The following is a 6,744-nucleotide window of genomic DNA, read 5'->3' on the forward strand; positions in this document are numbered from 1 at the left end:
ATCCAAATTTACTGACTGGATCTGAAACATCAGGATGGTCACTCGTTACGAGAACAAGGAATATATTCTTGACAAGGAGCTTAAGGTGCCTGAGCCAACTGCTACTCCTGAGGACTACTATCCTTTTGAGATGCACCAGGATTTGATGGACCGCTACCATCAGAGTGCTCTTCAAGAGCGATATGAAATCATCTCCTCTATGATCACAACCCGAATGAAATATGGCGAACCCATCACAAGCCACATGCAGAAAATGCAAAGGTATGTGGATCGATTGATGAAGTTGAATGTGAACTTCCATGAGGAGTTAGCAATAGATATTATTTTGCACACCATACCTTCGTGTTATAATCAATTACGCATGACATATCACATGAATAAGGAGGAAGTTACACTTAGCAAACTTCAAGGACTCCTAAAGACCGCAGAATCAGGTCTTAAAGGTAAGTCGGTTGTGACCACTCCTGCTACTACTCCAAACTCAGCACATGTCCTGGAAATCGGGAAAGGTAGAGGGAAGAAGAGAAAGAACCCTTCGAAGGGTACCAAGGGTAAGACTCTTGATGGCTCCTCTTCTAGCAGAACCAAGAAAGGTTTCGTTACACCTTCTTCTGATCCCAAAGAGGCTGAATGCTTCTACTGCCACGAAAAGGCGCACTGGAAGCGTAACTGTCCAAAATACTAGCAAGATTTGAAGGATGGGAAAGTAAAACCCAACCATGCAGGTATTTACACTATATCATCTAATAATTCACTCTATTCTAACTCTTGGGTCCTTGATATCGGTTGCGGTATTCATATTTGTTCTGATTTGCAGGGACTAAGAAGAAGTGAGAATGTGGAGCATGGAAAGATAAACTTGATCATGGGGAATAGGAAAGTTTCACCTGTCACCAAGATTGGAGTTTATACTTTGTTGCTTAGTAGTGGATTTACTTTAGATTTGAATAAATGTTGTTATTCGACAGAAATGGCAAGAAATGTTATTTCCTTTCATGCTTTGTATAAAAAAGGTTTTACCTTTTCTTTTGATAATGAAATTGGTGGAATAAATGCTTTCTTTAATACTGTGTTTTATTTGAAAGCATTACCTTGTGATGGTGTGTATGAAGTTGTGTCTGTTATAGATAACTTAGGAAATAATGTAATGTGTATTGATTCTACTAATGGTAATAACTTGGATAAAGCATCATTATGGCATTGTCGTCTTGGACATATAAGCAAGAAACGCATAGGTCAACTCTAAAAGGATGGAGTCTTGGAGTCATTTGACCTAAAGTCAAATGATAGTTACGAATCATGCTTACTTGTAAAAAATGACAAAGTCACCCTTCACAGGTTCGTGTGAGAGGGGTGAAGGTTTGTTGGATCTTGTACACACGAATGTGTGTGGGCCCTTCAAACATGCCACAAGGGATGCTAATCGTTATTATTTGACTTTTACTGATTATTATAGTAGATATGGATATGTCTACTTAATCAAGCATAAGTCAGAGACTTTCGAAAAGTTTAAGGAATTTAAACAGGAAGTCGAGAATCAATTGGGCAGGAACATTAAGATGCTTCGATCCGATCGTGGTGGAGAGTATCTTAGTACTGAGTTCCTTGACTATCTAAGGGAATGTGGGATTGTCTCACAATTGACACCTACCAGGACACCACAATTCAATGGTGTAGCTGAGAGGCATAATCGAACCTTGCTGGACATGGTTCGTTCCATGATGAGTCGAGCTACGCTAGCAATCTCATTTTAGGGGTATGCCTTAGAGACTGCCACCCATATCCTTAATCTGGTCCCTACAAAGAAGGTTGCCAAAACACCTCACGAGATGTGGACTAGAAAAGTTCCTAGTCTAGTCCACTCCAAGGTTTGGGGTTGCGAGGCTTTTGTGAGATGCGAGACTCATGACAAGCTTAAACCTCGAAGCGAGAGGTGTATTTTCATCGGCTACCCACAAAAATCCTTTGGTTACCTCTTCTATAGACCTAGTGAGAATGTGGTCTTTGTAGCAAGGAGGGTTGTCTTTCGAGAGAGAGAGAGTTCATAAGCCAAGGAGACAATGGGAGGCTAATTGACCTTGAAGAACTTCAAGAGTCAAGGGGTGAAGGAACCTCAAACCCTAGCAGTCAACTTGATGAGGAACCTCCTGTTGATCCAATTATACCTCCAGTTATACCTCTGAGGCGTTCCACAAGGGTTAGTAATGTACCTGAGCATTACTATGGTTTCCATATTACTACGGAAGGTGAGACACTTATTAGTGATAAGACACTAGTAGGTCTGGATGAACCTAACAACTATGCGGAAGCCATGTCAGGCCCTGAGTCTGCTAAATGGAAAGAGGCAATGGATAGCGAGATACAATCCATGTATGACAACCAGGTCTGGGACTTGGTTGACAATGTGCCAGGTCGTAAGAAAGTTGGGTGCAAATGGATCTTCAAGAAGAAGACCGACATGGATGGTAATGTACACACTTATAAGGCACGACTGGTTGCAAAGGGCTTTTCTCAAACTCCAGGAGTTGATTATGATGAGACCTTTTCACCAGTAGCCAAGATTAAGTCTATTAGGGTATTGTTAGCCATAGCTGCATTTCATGACTATGAAATATGGAAAATGGATGTCAAAACCGCTTTCCTTAATGGAAAGTTGGCTGAGGATGTTTACATGAATCAGCCAGAGGGTTTTGTCAGCACAGAGTACCCTAATAGAGTGTGTAAACTTGAGAAATCCATCTATGGATTAAAGCAAGCACCTCGCCGATGGAATCTTTGCTTTGATGAGAAAGTCAAAGAGTTTGGCTTCTCTAGGAGTGAAGATGAATCTTGTGTATATGTCAAGGCTAGTGGGAGTATAGTTAGATTTTTGGTACTGTATGTGGATGACATACTACTCATATGAAATGACATCCCAACTCTGCAGGAAGTTAAGTCTTGGCTTGGGAAGTGTTTTGCTATGAAGGACCTAGGAGAAGCTGCCTATATTTTAGGAATAAGGATTTTGAGAAATCGAAGTAAAAGACTAATTGGACTTAGTCAGAATACATATTTGGATAAAGTGCTGAAGAGATTCAGCATGCAAGATTCCAAGAAAGGAGAGTTACCCATCCAAAGTAACACTAGACTGAGTAAGACTTAGAGCCCAAGTACTGAGGATGAGATAGCAGAAATGAGTCGGGTACCTTATGCTTCGGCAGTAGGCTTGATTATGTATGCTATGACCTGTACTCCACCTGATGTAGCCTTTGCTTTAAGCATGGTTAGCAGGTATCAGGGGAATCCTGGTAAGGCTCACTGGACAGTGGTAAAGAACATTCTCAAGTACCTGCGGAGGACTAAGGACTGGGTCCTTACCCTCGGTGGGAGTGATGACTTGAGAGTTGTAGGGTATAGTGATGCTAGCTTCCAGACTGATAGGGATAATGTCCGCTCTCAGTCGGGCTGGGTCTTTACCTTAAATGGAGGAGCAATCTCTTGGAAAAGTTCCAAGCAGGAGACAGTGGCTGATTCAACTTGCGAATCAGAGTATATAGCGGCAAGCGAGGCGGCAAAAGAGGCTATGTGGCTAAAGAACTTCATTGGAGACCTTGGAGTTGTACCAGCTATATCGAAGCCTATAGAGATTTTATGTGATAGTGAAAGTGTTGTTACCTTAGCCAAGGAACCAAGGGATCACGGGAGATCCAAACACATTGACAGAAAATATCATTTCATCAGACATCGTATAGAAGAAGGACTCATCGTGGCAAAGAGGGTATCATCGGATGAGAACCCAGCAGATCCCCTCACGAAGGGACTGGGTAGGGTTAAGCATCTCCAGCATGCTAGGAGTATAGGGCTGAAGGATGATATTAGTTTTAGTAGTTAGATAATTTTGAAATTTGTAAAATGTAATTGACATTTGATGATGAATAAAAGTTGTGTTTATTTATGAGTAAAGTGTTGCTATCTCTTGTCAATCGTTTACTATTATTTCTTTTACATGTTTTGACTTCCAGAATATTTATGTTGTTTTACATATTATTCAAATTATCCACAGTCAGTCATATGTTGGAAGTAAGACTGTCATGAGTTGGTTGTAGAGGTCTAAAATGTTGGACATGGCCTCAACACTCATGAGTGCTCATAAGTTTTGAGTATTGGATTCAACCCACGCTCGTTGGTATCACTTCATGGAATTTATCTCGAGTGATCGCGAGACGGTAATATCATATAAGTCTTCAAACCTAGAGATATGACTTGTTAACTATGAGTTAGTTATGCATTGAACGTGCGAAACCGCATTGGTAACTCGATGTTATAAAATGTGCGTTTGTGTGTAATTTAACAAATAGTAGAACAAGCATATGAGTCGAAGTTTATTTGTTCCTTCTTGGATTAGAAGTTGATATCTGGCCCCTCGATGATTTTGTTTTGACCTATGTACCGGGCCCGGTTAGAACTAAGTTGATGTGTCCAATTAAGTTCTATGTCAAACAAATCGGAAATCAAGAAACAAACTGTTGGACAATAAGTAAGACATTGTTCCATGTATTTTTTCGGCTGATATCTAAGAATAGAGGATTATATGATCCCTTATCTGAAATGGCGTATCATCATCTTCTCAATTCTGAGAAACCTTGAAAAGATCTACGATTTCCGATCTGTTCCTGAAGTCATACTTGCAGTTATAGTTATTAGACTTATCCAAGTGGGAGACTGTTGGATAAGGTGTCTAAGTCCATAACTATTTCTGGTATGTACTTGACCTGACCCGGCATGGTCCATTTGGGTTGCATGGCACCATGAAATTGGATAGACTAAATGAGAGAAATAACACTTGTGGTTTATTAATATATTATAAGTTCTAATATATTAATAATATTATTTAATTAGTTTGGTCAAGAATTAATTTTAGAATTAATTAGGTGATCAAAAGATAACTAATTAAATATATGGTTTGATTATGTAAATCATCCATAACTTATATAGTGGGCTAAGAGGCTCCATGGATAATCAAGTTGGGTTAAACCCATTGGATGCTCCATGGGAGTTACAAACCCATGGGTCATGGAAATGAAGAGTCATGACACATTAGGGTTTACATGGTGTAACCCTAGATGTGTCAACACACTAAAGCAATGTGTTTCTCCCCAAAATCAGTTACACACAAAGAAACAAGAGGGCTAGAGCCGATTTTAGAATGTTACACTTTCTCTCTAAGTTTACTCCATAGCATTTGGTGTTGTGTGAAGCATTTGAGGCATCACACTTGGGGTGCTAGGATCACAAGGTTTCAAGGATCAAAATCAACAACAAGGTATGTAGTTCTATCTTTTATTCAAGTTAAAATTATTCCCCATGTATGCTAGATAGGTTTATAGCCTTGGAAATCAACTTTGCATGATAATTAGACAAACATAGATCCAAGGTTATTAGGGTTGCATGTACACTTAGGAAGTGTTAGAATGCTCAAAAACCCATCACTCTCGCACTATCGAAACCTCATCAACTGACATCGGCCTCCCTGAATCAACCCTCGTATCCATCACATACGCCACAAACCCACTACAGCCTTGCTATAGACTCTGTCTCGCTCTAGCGGCCGAACAAAATGCTGACCCAGAACGTGTACCCTCATTGTACACCGTAAGAACTCCCCCACTAGGGTCTCATATGGTCACCAGTTATCGTTCATAGTCGATAACCGCTCCAAATTTGTTCAACCAGTCCATGCCCACGATGACACAGACATCTCCCATCGCAATAGGAACTAAATCAATCGGAAACTCAACGCCGAAAATCTCGAGTACACACCCTCGGATCACCTCGGTGGCATACACCTCCCTCTCGTCAGCTATGGAAACTCTCAAAGGTCAACTCAACGCCTCTCAGCTGATACTGATGTGCTGACTAAAAGCCAAAGATACAAAAGACCGACTCGCACCCGAGTCAAATAACACCAAGGCAGGTACAAAACTCACAAGAAAAGTACCTACGCATAACATAATATAAACACAATATCTCAAACATCAAAATAAATACATGAAAGAATACATAACAGCCACGAGAACGGGCGTTGCGCGGACCTCCTCCGCGGTCAACTGGAAGGCTCTCCTCGTGCCTTCGGTGCCTCGACCTTTACGGGCCGACTGTCTGTAGCTCTCACTTCAACAAAGGCAAATCCCTGAGATGCTCCCTGAGCTGTCCCTCGCAACTGTGGACACTCTGCCTTCCGGTGTCCGGTCTGGTTGTAGTGAAAACATACTACAAACCCCTTGGGGCAATCCTTGGCCATATGCCCCTCCGTGCCACATTTGTAGCAAGACCCTGCTTTGCACACCCCATCGTGGCTCTTGCCGCACTTGCCACAAGTACGGCTCCTCTGACTCCCAGATCTCGAATCAATGGGCGTAGCCCGCTTAGCTGTCGGCTGAGACTGCGCTTGTCGCCGATCTCTCCCCTGAGACTCAGCGTCCTCTCTAGCCTGTGTCTCCAGCTCTATCTCCCTCTTCCGGGCATTTGCCTGAGGCTCATCTAATTTTTGGTACCTCTAGTTTGCCACGAACTCTCATATATCCCTCCTCAAAATGCTTAGATATCGGCTCATACGTGCCTGCTCGGAGGACACGTGCTCTGGGCAGAACATCGCCCGCTCATGGAACATCCTCGTAATCACTGTAACAGACTTGGTACCCTGCTTAAGGGTCAGAAACTCCTGGGCCAAACGCTCCCTCTCCACCTGGGGAACGTACTCATCTC

Source organism: Lactuca sativa, chromosome 9 (assembly GCF_002870075.4).
Source record: "Lactuca sativa cultivar Salinas chromosome 9, Lsat_Salinas_v11, whole genome shotgun sequence".
In the NCBI taxonomy this organism is placed as follows: Eukaryota; Viridiplantae; Streptophyta; class Magnoliopsida; order Asterales; family Asteraceae; genus Lactuca; species Lactuca sativa.